This window comes from Sciurus carolinensis, chromosome 16, assembly GCF_902686445.1.
Source record: "Sciurus carolinensis chromosome 16, mSciCar1.2, whole genome shotgun sequence".
NCBI lineage: Eukaryota > Metazoa > Chordata > Mammalia > Rodentia > Sciuridae > Sciurus > Sciurus carolinensis.
The window spans coordinates 22,367,757-22,380,216 of NC_062228.1; the positions used below are offsets into that span (position 1 = coordinate 22,367,757).

General features: G+C 39.4%; 1 pseudogene; it reads left to right on the top strand.

Annotated features, from left to right (window-relative positions):
* Positions 1 to 8,227: 8,227 nt before the first annotated feature.
* LOC124966044 (6-phosphogluconate dehydrogenase, decarboxylating-like) lies at positions 8,228 to 11,179 on the top strand (annotated as a pseudogene).
* The last annotated feature ends 1,281 nt before the right edge of the window (positions 11,180 to 12,460 follow it).

The following is a 12,460-nucleotide window of genomic DNA, read 5'->3' on the forward strand; positions in this document are numbered from 1 at the left end:
GACTCAATAGCAATGGTACAGAATAGAGGACATGGACACAAACCCAAATAAATACAATTTTCTCATACTAGACAAAGGTTCCAACAATATGCAATGGAGAAAAGATAGCCTCTTCAACAAATGGTGCTGGGAAAACTGGAAAACTATATGCAATAGAATGAAATTAAACCCCTATCTCTCACCCTACACAAAACTCAACTCAAAATGGATCAAGGACCTCGGAATCAGACCAGAGACCCTGCATCTTATAGAAGAAAAAGTAGGTCCAAATCTTCAACTTGTTGGCTTAGGATCAGATTTCCTTAACAGGACTCCCATAGCACAAGAAATAAAAGCAAGAATCAACAACTGGGATAGATTCAAACTAAAAAGCTTTCTCTCAGCAAAGGAAACTATCAGAAATGTGAAGAGAGAGCCTACAGAGTGGGAGAATATCTTTGCCAACCATACCTCAGATAGAGCGCTAATTTCCAGAATCTATAAAGAACTCAAAAAACTCTACACGAAGAATACAAATAATCCAATCAACAAATGGGCTAAGGAAATGAACAGACACTTCACAGAAGAAGATGTACAAGTAATCACCAGATATATGAAAAAATGTTCAACATCCCTAGTAATAAGGGAAATGCAAATCAAAACTACCCTAAGATTTCATCTCACCCCAATTAGAATGGCGATTATCAAGAATACAAGCAACAATAGGTGTTGGCGAGGATGTGGTGAAAAAGGAACACTCATACATTGCTGGTGGGGTTGCAAATTAGTGCAGCCACTCTGGAAAGCAGTGTGGAGATTCCTCAGAAAGCTTGGAATGGAACCACCATTTGACCCAGCTATCCCACTCCTTGGCCTATACCCAAAGGACTTAAAATCAGCATACTACAGAGATACAGCCACATCAATGTTCATTGCTGCTCAATTCACCATAGCCAGATTGTGGAACCAACCTAGATGCCCTTCAGTTGATGAATGGATAAAGAAACTGTGGCATATTTATACAATGGAATATTACTCCGCAATGAAGAATGATAAAATTATGGCATTTGTAGGCAAATGGTCGAAATTGGAGAATATCATGCTAAGTGAGATAAGCCAATCTCAAAAAACTAAAGGACCAATGATCTCGCTGATAAGCGGATGAGGACATATAATGGGGGGTGGGACGGGCTAGCATTAGGTTTAGGGTTAGGTTTAGAGTTAGGCTAAGGAGAGCGGTAAGAATGAAGGAAAGAAGGACTGTGTAGAGGGAAAAGAGGCGTGGGAGGGGTGGGAGGGGTGGGAGGGGTGGGAGGGGTGGGAGGGGTGGGGGGGAGGGGAAAAATAAAATAAACATCATTACCCTATGTAAACGTAAAAAAATAAAAAAAATAAATAAAAAAAAAGAGAAAATGAATTAAGGAAGAGTCTTCAATTACCCAATTCATTGGTTAAGTGCTAGAATATGTCCATAATTTTCTAGATTATGTGCAAGATATCATCCATTTCTCATAAAATAAATTTGCTTTAAATTTATGTGTGTATGCACGTTTATGTGCATATTATATACACATATATACACAGGAATGAATGAACCTGGAGATCATTATGCTAGGTGAAAAAAGACAAATACTGCATTTATATGTGGAATTTTAAAAGGTTCAACTCATAGAAGCAGAGTGGGTAGAGGAAATGATAGTTATCAGATGTGGAGGTGTAGTGAAGGAAAAAATAGGGAGTTATCAATCAAACAGAACAAAGTTTCAGAAAGGAGAAATAAGTTTTTAAATCTATTGTACAGCAGGGTGATTATAATCAACAATAATGTATTATATATTTCAAAATATCTAAGAGTAAATTTCAAATGTCTCATCATTAAAAATGAGAGGTAAATGAGGTGATGGTTATGTTAATCAGCTTGATTTAATCATGCCACATTGTATAACATAAATGTAAAGCACCACATCGCATTCCAAATATATACAATTGTAATTTGTTATTTTAAATAATATTAATTAGAATGAAATGTGAACTTCACAGGAGTATAATTTGGGGAACTTGGTGATCAAATAAAGTTTTGCTAATTATGCAATTTGATATGAACTTTTAGTAAAAACAGAGACAGAGCATTTTGGGTTGTAGGAAGCTCCTGTTGGTGGTGGTATGGCCAAGATCACAACTTGCAGTTACTGGTAAGGATTCCACTTCTGCCACTGTCTTACAAAATTTATATCACATCTCTGGGTTTCCTCATCTGAAAATGAAAATAAAAAGAAAAGCAGGTGTCATCACACAAGTTATGAGAATTCTGTTACCTGATTAACACTTACTTACCATGAGTTCTTAGCTTAAATATTCTTTACTCAAACAAATCTTCTTTGAACAAGTAAACATTAGGTGTTCTGTTTTGTATTTGTTTCTTTATGAATATTTTTGCTATGAAATTTCACATGATAGCAATTGTTCATTTATTGTCTCCTTTCCTGATTAAACAGTGAAGTTACTATCAATGATGCCTCATGTCTGTCTTCATAAAGGCTTCTGGGCATGGGTTCAGACCCTGGCACCTTAAATCACTTGTTGCTGACCAGCTGTCCTCTGAAAGCATTTAGTAGCCATGCCACATTTTCAGAAGGGGAACATAACTATGAGCAGAGTTGGCCTAACTTCCAGGATAAATCAGCATAAAATAGGAAGCTAACTAATTTTTTCAGTGGGAAGAGCAATAAAGAATTATCTTATGGCAATTTCTAAGTGACACTAGTGGTTGCGAAATAAATTCAAGTGAGGCATTATGCAAACCTATTAAAAAAAAGATCCTCAACTACCTTCTCCAATAGCCTTGGAGAATTACAGATAACAAATCAACAAGTAACACTATTGAAGGAAAATTTGTGTCCCTACAAAGATAAATACATTACAAATCACACTGTCTTTCAATTGAACTCTATGAGGAAAAGGGCTAACACCCCCGAAACTAGTAAGATTAAATAATGTAAAAGAAAAAGAAATGTGCTATGTATCTTTTTCAGGTAGGCTTTATGATATATAGCACAGAGATAGTCATATCTGTCTAAATATATCAGAGAATGAAGCTTAGTGACATTTTCATATTGGGGGCAATTAATCACTACTCCCCTGCAATACAAAAACACTGTGCCACTGGCAATAGAAATGTTTTAAAGACTTGAGAGATTGATTTATGGTAATAACAACAATTAAATGTATGGTAGGAAAAAACTAAGGTGCATAACTGTCTAATGTCTGAAGTTACACATAGTAAGAAATAGGAATTTTTTAAATGATCAGGGTGTGAGGAAGAGTAATGGAATTAAATTGAGAGGTTAGAGATACTTTTTTACTTTTTTATTATTTTTTTCTTTTTGCCAAGGATTGAATCCAGAGGCACTTAACCACTGAGCACACCCCTAGTCCTTTTAAAAATATGTATTTTATTTAGAGACAGGTCTTGCTGAGTTGTTTAGGACCTCCTAAGTTTCTGAGGCCGACTTTGAATCACAATCCTCCTGACTCAGTCTCTGGAGCCACTGGGATTATAGGCATACAAAACCATGCCTGGCTTAGAGATACATTTGCCTGGGAACTTATTCTAGCAGCTGTCTTCCTGGTTGTATTAGTCTCCTAGGATTGCTGTAATAAAGTACAACCAGCCCTCCACATCTGTGTGCTCTGCATCTGTGGATTCTATTAACCACAGATCAAAAATATTCTAAAAAAAATACTGAATATGTATAAATTTTGTATTATCATTATTCCTTAAACAATAGAATATAAAAGCTATTTACATAGTATCTACATTGTATTCTGGAGAAGATGATTTAAGTGGGATTTATAGGAGAAGATGTGCACAGTTCTATGCAAATACTATGCCATTTTATATAGGGGACTGATCTGTGGATTTTGGTATCGGCAAGAGATTCTGGAGCCAATCCCCTATGGACACTGAGGGATAATAGTACAACAAACTGGGTGGTTTAAGACAACATAAATTTATTGTCTCTCAATTCTGGAATCTGGAAATCCAAAGTCAAGGTGTCAGCACAGTCAGGATCTCTAGGGTGGGCCTCTTGGGGGGAATCTGTCCAATACCTTTTCCTTAGATTCTGGTGTCACCAGAAGGGCCTGGCATTCTGAGTGTGCAGCTGCATTATCTTTGTTTTTCCATGACATTTTTTTCTCTGTGTGTATGCATTCACATTATTCTTTTATAAGAACATTGGTTCTATGGATTAGGGGCCTACCTTATTTCATCGCTGCTTCATCTCAATTAGTTTCACCTACAATAGCCCTATTTCCAAATAAGTTCACATTCTTAGGTACTAGAGATAAGAAATTCAAATAATTTGAGGGAGGTAAAATTCACTCTACAAAAGTAGCATGTGGGTGCTCCTGGTCTCCCCATGGCCCCTACCCAAAGTCATGGGTATGGATCCAAACGGATAAACGGTGTCTCATAGCTTTTGCTATCTCAAACTATGTTATTTTATGTATTCATTCATAAATGCTTTATATATGTCTCAAGTTGTATTGATTACAGACTTAACAACTGGTAGTAAAAAAAATCGCAGGAAGGATGCCAACTTTTTGGAGTGCATCTCCTACTTAGAGACTGAAATTATAAAATATAATTCAAAAAAATAAACGTAATGGCTCAATGATGACATGCAACTGTGAAGAATGAACCAAGGTCCTGTATTGAGAATGGACACTATTAGAGCTAAGCTGAACTCTAAAGAAGTAATATTTCAACTGACACTAGAATGATGACCATCAACCATGAAGGAAACACTTCTCAGGAGAAGGAAGACAAAACGCAAATGCTAGTTGTATATGTGCAAAAAAAATGACTAATATTAAAAAAAAGACCTCATCATTGTTTCTTTAGATGGTTTCTCTATGTCTTACACATGCCAGTATATACCATATGTTCAGTGAGACTAACATTTTTTAAAAAAAGGTATTTTACATGCCATTACAATAACTTCTGGGATGGAAAATAAACCTGGTTATTTATCTCCAGACCAGACCTGATTAAATATCTCAACACCAGATATCTGGGTTGAGAGAAAAATGAACATCAGAACATGAAAACTGAATTTGGAGAAACACAGGGTCTAGAGGAATCATTATGATGAAGGTCACTAAGAGAGTAGACCTGTGTTACAGAAAGGTGCCAGAGTGAGACTTTGTGTAACTTCCACTTTGAGACTCATTCTTTCTCTGTAAATGAAACAGCCAGGAATTGTGGGAAATTCATGGGGGGAAAGTGAATAAGAAATCTAAAAGACCTCATTAGTTATGACTTCACTGACCAAGGAAAATTGCGACATGTCATGGTGAATGGGAGAGGTCAAATTTTCTACCTTTCCTCTCACAGATGATAATTATATGTCACAATGCATATTGTAATGTGGAAGTGCCAAGCTAGATGACCTAGTAGATATTTTCAATTTGTAATTTCTTTGCTGCAAAATTAAAGTATTAATCAAACTAAAAGCCTGCTAGGCTGGTTGAAGGTTGACTCTGCACGGAATGGCCAGAACTCATAGGGCTGCCTTTCTCTTCTATTTATTGATGCCCTCTGCACAGTTCCCCAGAGGGCTTGTGAGACTGTCAGCTCAGCCAACCTTTTCCCTTCCCTCTCTGGTGGTGAAAGCGAATTTTGCAGGGACATGAAATCAATGTGCAGTGCAGTGAGAATCTATGAGAGGACAATTGAAAGTAAAGTTTTTGATCAAAACAAACAAAACCACCGAGGAAAAGAAAGAAAAGAGTTGTCACTTCTTTTGAATTTGAATTTATCAGTTTTGATTATATGTAGTAGGTTTGTTTTGACAAACCATACAGGCATGGAATTTGATTTCAGTCCCCATTTTCCATTCCCTCCACTTTTTCGTCTCTCCTTCCTCTGCCTGTTCTCTTTCCTCTACTCTGCAGATCTTCCTCTTATTTTCATTTATTTATTTATTTATTCATTTATTTATTATCAAATGTTATATATATATACACATAGAGATAACATTCCCTGTGTCATATTTATATAGGAATAGAACATGGTTTTGTTAAATGTATTCTATTCTCTATTGGTTATTCTTAACAGGAAGTTATTTTGTTTCAATTAATTGTTAAACATCAAAAGACAGCTATCAATATTTTTGTTTCCTCTATTTTCATTTGCTCTTCATATCAAGCCATAGAGTCTAATTCTCCTCTCTATATATCTTTTCTCTCTCTCTCTTTATATATATAAAGAGAGAGAGAGAGAGAGAGAGAGAGAGAGAGAGAAAATATATATATATATATATCTTTTCCACAGATATATATATGTATCACTGTATATATATATATATATATATATATCTTTTATATATATATATGTGTGTGTATATGTATCACTGAATGTGGACCAGTTAGTTTTAATAATGTACTTATTCAGTAGAAAGCTGCAAACATGATGTTTGGGAAACCTGAGGTTATGTCTTTAAAACAAATGAGTAGCTTCTGTTTCGGTCAAACTTGTGATTTTCCCTCTACAATGCTACCAGCCATGCAATGAGTAACCCAAGACACAAAGAGACTAGTTGTGGACACTTAGGTTGACAGCAGGAGCTGATCTCTGAATTGACACCAAGCAACCCAGTATATAAGGAAAGATGCCCCTGGTGTTGAAAACCAAGCAACCCTTTAGGCGGTTGTGTCTAGAGGTGTCAACCAACCCCAATTACAAGGGAGATCCCAAATAAACAATCCCAGTTGAGCACAAAGATTGTTCAGAACTTTTTAGAGTGATAAAAAAATTATTGTACTAAGCTACTACATTTTATGGTTCTTCAATATAAGCCATATAAAGCAAAACATTAAATAGAACTAACTGTGGCACAGGATCAAAAACTTTCTATGAGTTAGCTAATTTAATCCTGTTATAGTGCCATGATTAGATACCATTATTATCTTCATTGTATTGATGAAAAAACAGGGGTCATAAAATTAATGCTAAAAGTTACATGGACAGTGTGTCTGTCTAGGCAATGCTCTTGGTGGCCTTGAAATCTCATTTTATATTATAGAGGTCAGATTCTTTCCACTTCCACCCATAATCATTACCCATTTGTCTAGTTCTAAGTTGGAGAGCAATTTTTCCTCATTATCTGAGAAATTTTCCAATTCCTCATCTTTACTGAGGAATCTGTCTAGCATCTTGTAAGGTTGTCCAATATGGCAAGTAGGTAATGATGTAGACTTGCATCACTGAAAATTCAGTGGGAAATGGATCTCGCTGAGCCATATAATGGAGTTAGGCTTCTTTTCCTGAAATAATGAGCATCAGGATAAATGTAGAAAGAAAAGGAAGAGAGAGGGAGAGATCTTTAGAACAGTAGGTGAGAAAATGAAACTTCAAAGCCTCCCACAGGTGAATATTTATCAACCTTCAGAAATAAGACTGTTTTTGTCCCAGATGTGATGTGAAACTGCATTTAAACAGCCAGGAAAGATAATATCAACTTTAGGAGAGTGACATCTCTTCTTTTTTAAGATACTGTCCTCTTCAGTTTAAATAAACTCAGATGATTCTCCATAAGGTATTTTCTGGACCTACCATGCTTCTCCTAAAGCACATGCAATATAAATCAAATCTTAATTTTCATTAAGTTGATCTGTTTCCTTTGTGTCAGGAGGAATTTCGTGTTTCTGAATTTCCTACAATCTTCCAGAATAAGCTTAGAATTGATTTCACTTCCTCCCAGTATATTTCATCAAGAAGTCCTTGTCCTATCAGACTAGCCTATGATCAGATTTTCAAGCACATCTTCCACCAAGAATTTCCCTCAAACTCACTATCTTATTCTGTTGGGATAAGCTAATCAGTGACTAGAAAAGCTTGTAATGAAGTAAGGAGATCTCTAAAGAGTAAGAAAAATAGAGATGGGAGGCTGGCCACTTACCTTATCTCCAATCTTTAGAAGAGAATCTAAGCAGGGTGGCCCTGGTTGCAAAGTAAAAGAATGTACTTATAAAACATCTGAGGAAATTCACCTGTGCAAGGTGTGTGCAGTCTATCCTACATATCCCCTCTGCTTATGGTCACAATGCAGCTCTCCACTGTATCCTAGCCTGCCGCCACCCATGTGTGAGTAATAAAATGTCCCACACCTCTCTCGAGTCCTCCAAGATCTTTCTTTGGGATTAATAAACAGTATGGTTGGTGTATGTGTAAACCTGAGACTGAATGACTGTTGCACTTAGCAGGATCAGGAAATTCCCTCTGGCAAGCAGTGCAACAAAAGGCAGATCTAGGGGAGACAGGTAGGTTGTGGCAGAAAGCAGGAGTCCATGAAACCTAGCCCAACCTGAAAGGACTTCTCCAAGTCTCCCGTAGATAGATGTGGGTATATTTTAATTGCAGCAGGAGTAGATGAAAGGAAAATAGGTAAAAACCTTATGCCACCCTGGGACTGTTATGGAAGCAATGGCTGAAAGACAAGAGGCTTTAGCCATTACTTTTCAGTAAGGAAATAAAAGACAATCAGAAATGTATAATGTCTTCAGAAGGAGACAGAGACAAGCCTCTCCTTTTTCAAGATGGAATAGAAGCAGATCCTGAGGCTCCCCCTAAGGAGTTTTTGAGTCATTGGATGTGGGGGCAACTAGAGTAAAGGTCAAGATTTAGGGTCTGAGTGTGTCTTTGGACTGGAGGCATACTTTAGTCTTCAAAAGAAAGTCAGAATAACAGCACTGGTGGACACAGGAGCTGAATGAACATTGATGTGTGGTAATCCTGACAAATTCTCAGGCAGATTTTCTGCTGTTGATGAATTTGGGGGGCAGAGGAAACAGGGAGAGTCTGAATCCTAACAGTGACTGTGCGGCTTGGACACCTGCCACCAACCTCCTACCTAATGTTCACAGCCCTCATTCCTGAATATATAATAGGTGTTGATATCCCACAAACCACCTTAGGGCAGCTCTGGTTGTGCTGCTGGGAGATTAACCATGTCTCAGCTGCAAAGCCAATAGTTAGAGGGTTTGCTAAACACCCCCCTGTTGTTCCACTTGAGTCCTGGTAAATCGTTGCCACCAAACAATATCAACACCCCCGTGGCCATCAAAAGATAACACAGACTATATGTGAATTGTCTAAAGTGAGTATAATTTGTCCAACCCACAATCCTTTTAACTCTGTTGAATCCTCCAAGTTCTTTTTTTAAGGATCCATAAGCAATATGCTTAGGACCTTCACAGCCCTGGGACTGAATGCATTCAAGCAGGGATTGGGAGAGAGGCATCTGTGGTCTGTTCTTTTAACGAGACAGTCTCCAAAGTTGATGATTTCTTGGCCAACGAGGCCAAGGGAACCAAAGCCGTGGGGGGGTCGGTCGTTGAAAGAGATAGTCTCCAAGTTGAAGAAGCCCCATCGCATCATCCAACTGGTGAAGGTTGGCTAGGCCAAGGACGATTTCATTGAAAAACGGGTACCATTGCTAGATGCTGGTGACATCATGGAGGAAATTCTGAGTATCAGGATACCACAAGAAGATGTTGAGACCGCCAAGGCCGAGGGATTTCTGTTTGTGTGGAGTGGAGTGAGCGGTGGTGAGGAAGAGGCCTGGTATGGCTGTCGCCAGCGGCAGAGGCGAGTGACTAGAATTTGGTTCCAAACAAATTGACTCGGGATAACACAAACCTTAATTTTTCTAATATCACACATCAATCAAATCGAATGGCAAATAAACACACCTCAATCAAATAGTTCGAATCCTCTCTGCCTTTTCAGTTCCAATGACCCCGAATGCGATGTTATCTTGGAGAGAAGACGACGGCTGGTCTCAGAACTCCCTCCAGTCGATGGTCTGGGAATCCAGGACCTCGGGCTCCACGGGTCGTAAAGCTGTCAGAGCAGCGGAGTCTCGGCCGCTTTGATGGATGGATGCTCAATGGGGCTCGAGAACCTGGCTGATGTGGATTTGTCAGGAGATCTGGGCTGAGTGAGGAGCTATCTGAGAGGGGAGTTTATATACCCTTTTTCTTGGCTTGTTTCCAATTTTGGTCCAGATGGTGTCTTATCTCCTTGGTGCAGAGCTCCTGTGGCACTGATGTCTTTTTGGCTTGCTGTCCACTAGGGGCTTATCATTTATTCGTTAGACATCCAAGTCTGCTCCTTTCAATGGCCCCTCACTTATGCCAGGAGGGAACAAAGAAGCATGGCCGCACATCAAGATGATCTCTCAAGACATGGCTGCAAAAGAAGGAACTGGAGAACCCTGCTGCGACTAGGTGGGGGAGGAAGGAGCTGGACACTTTGTGAAGACCCCATAGAGTATGGGGACATACAGCTGATCTGCGAGGCCTACCACTTGCTGAAAGATGTCCTGGGCATGGGGCATGAGGAGATGACCCAGGCATTTGAGGAATGGAACAAGACAGAGCTGGACTCATTCCTGATTGAACTCACTGCCAATATTCTCAAGTTCCAAGATACTGATGGCAAAAATCAGGGACAGTGTAGGGCAGAAGGGCACCGGGAAGTGGACGGCCATCTCAGCCCTAGAGTATGGCATTCCAGTCATCCTCATGGGAGAAGCCGTCTTTGCCCAGTGCCTATCGTCTCTGAAGGATGAAAGGATTCAAGAGAGCCAAAAGCTGAAGGGTCCCCTGAAGGCCCAGTTTGCAGGTGATAAGAAGTCATCCCTGGAGGACATTTGAAAGGCCCTGTACGCATCCAGGATCATCTCCTATGTGCAAGGCTTTATGCCACTCAGACAGGCAGCCACTGAATTTGGCTGGACCCTCAATTATGGTGGCATTGCCCTGATGTGGATAGGTGGCTGCATCATCAGGAATGGATTCTTGGGAAAGATAAAAGATGCCTTTGATTGAAACCCAGAGCTTCAGAACTTGCTGCTGGATGACTTCGTTAAGTCGGTTGTTGAAAACTGCCAGACTCCTGGCAGCGGGCGGTCAGCACCAAAGTCCAGGTGAGCATTCCCGTGCCCTGTTTCACTGCTGCCCTCTCCTTCTGCGATGGATACAGACATGACATGCTGCCAGCCAACCTCGTCCAGGCTCAGTGGATTACTTTGGGTTTCATGCCTATGAACTCTTAGACACACCGGGACCGTTTATCCACACCAACTGAACGGGCCACGGTGGCAGTGTGCCTAACAGTCGGCTCATCTCCTGATTCTGTGCTCCAGGACATTCCAGGAGCCACCCGGCACTCCTCACCTGGACCTTCGCCCTCTTCTCTGCTCAGACTTTCAGCCCAGTGTTTAAACAACTCCTGAAAAAGTCACGGGGTTTATTTGTAAAGTAATTCTGAGAGCCACTGTGCCCTCTGCCCTTGCTCTTGGGACTGCCCAGGAGCTGGTCACACTTGTGGCTGTGTGAACCTCTCCTTGAAGTAGCTCTTGCCAGCTGTGCCCTGGGTTGGGTGAGGCACAGCTCTTGGCATCCCTAGGGGAAGGGTTTGCTCTGACCTCTGTGCCCTGCGGTGGACTTTTCTGTTTTCCACTCATAAGGAGCTGCTGGCATTCATGCTTTTTCTCACTCTCAGCCTCACAGTGGCCCCCTGAGCCGTTACCTATTTGGCAGAAAGTTTTGCAGTGATCTTGTTACATTTGGATCGATTTTTTCCTTATAGCCTTGTTAATTTTTCCTCTTTCTTCTCTTAAAAATAAAAGACTCCAGAATAATACAAGAAACACCAAATCAAGGGTGACGATCAAGTGTAGAGGGAGGAGGGCAGGGTCTTCAGTGCACCTGTGGCCTTTTCTTCTTGCCTTGAGCAACAGGTACGTGGATGTTATTGCAGAATTCTTTTTGTGCCTTCTTGCCTGTCACATGCTCCATAATAAACTTTTTAGAGAATTGCACTTGGAAAAAAAAGTAAATTCATTAATTAAAAATAACAAAAATGTACTTATCCTTAAATTGCTTTCCATCTTTGAAAAACTTTATATCATGTTTAGAGCATAATATCCTATTGTCTGATGCTCACAGTCATGAAGATCAGGGATCAGCAATCTCCAGCCAGCATTTATTCTTCCATCTGTTCTGCATTTTTTAATAAAAATCTACATGGAATAATCTACCCTGATGCCCCAATCCTTGAAAATACCTATGAATGGTCCCTATGAGGTTTTTAGAAAACAACATTATTTTAATCCTAATTCAGGGATTTATGCATAAATTTACTATATGAGAATCAACACTTGTAGTTTTTTGTTTTTTTTTTTCTCTTTACATGCTATGAGGACAGTAAAAGCTAATTTCCCTTAAGGATGTATAAATTAAGCAAACTAGTAAGTAAACAAAGAAGGGCACCGAGAAATGCAAAACCTTCCACAACCCAGAGACTATACTTTCTCTTGCAGATAATATATCTAATCTTTTTCATTGTATTTGGAATGTCTAATGCAATTGTTTCCAAAATAGAATTTTCAAGTTATGGATGTATGACACA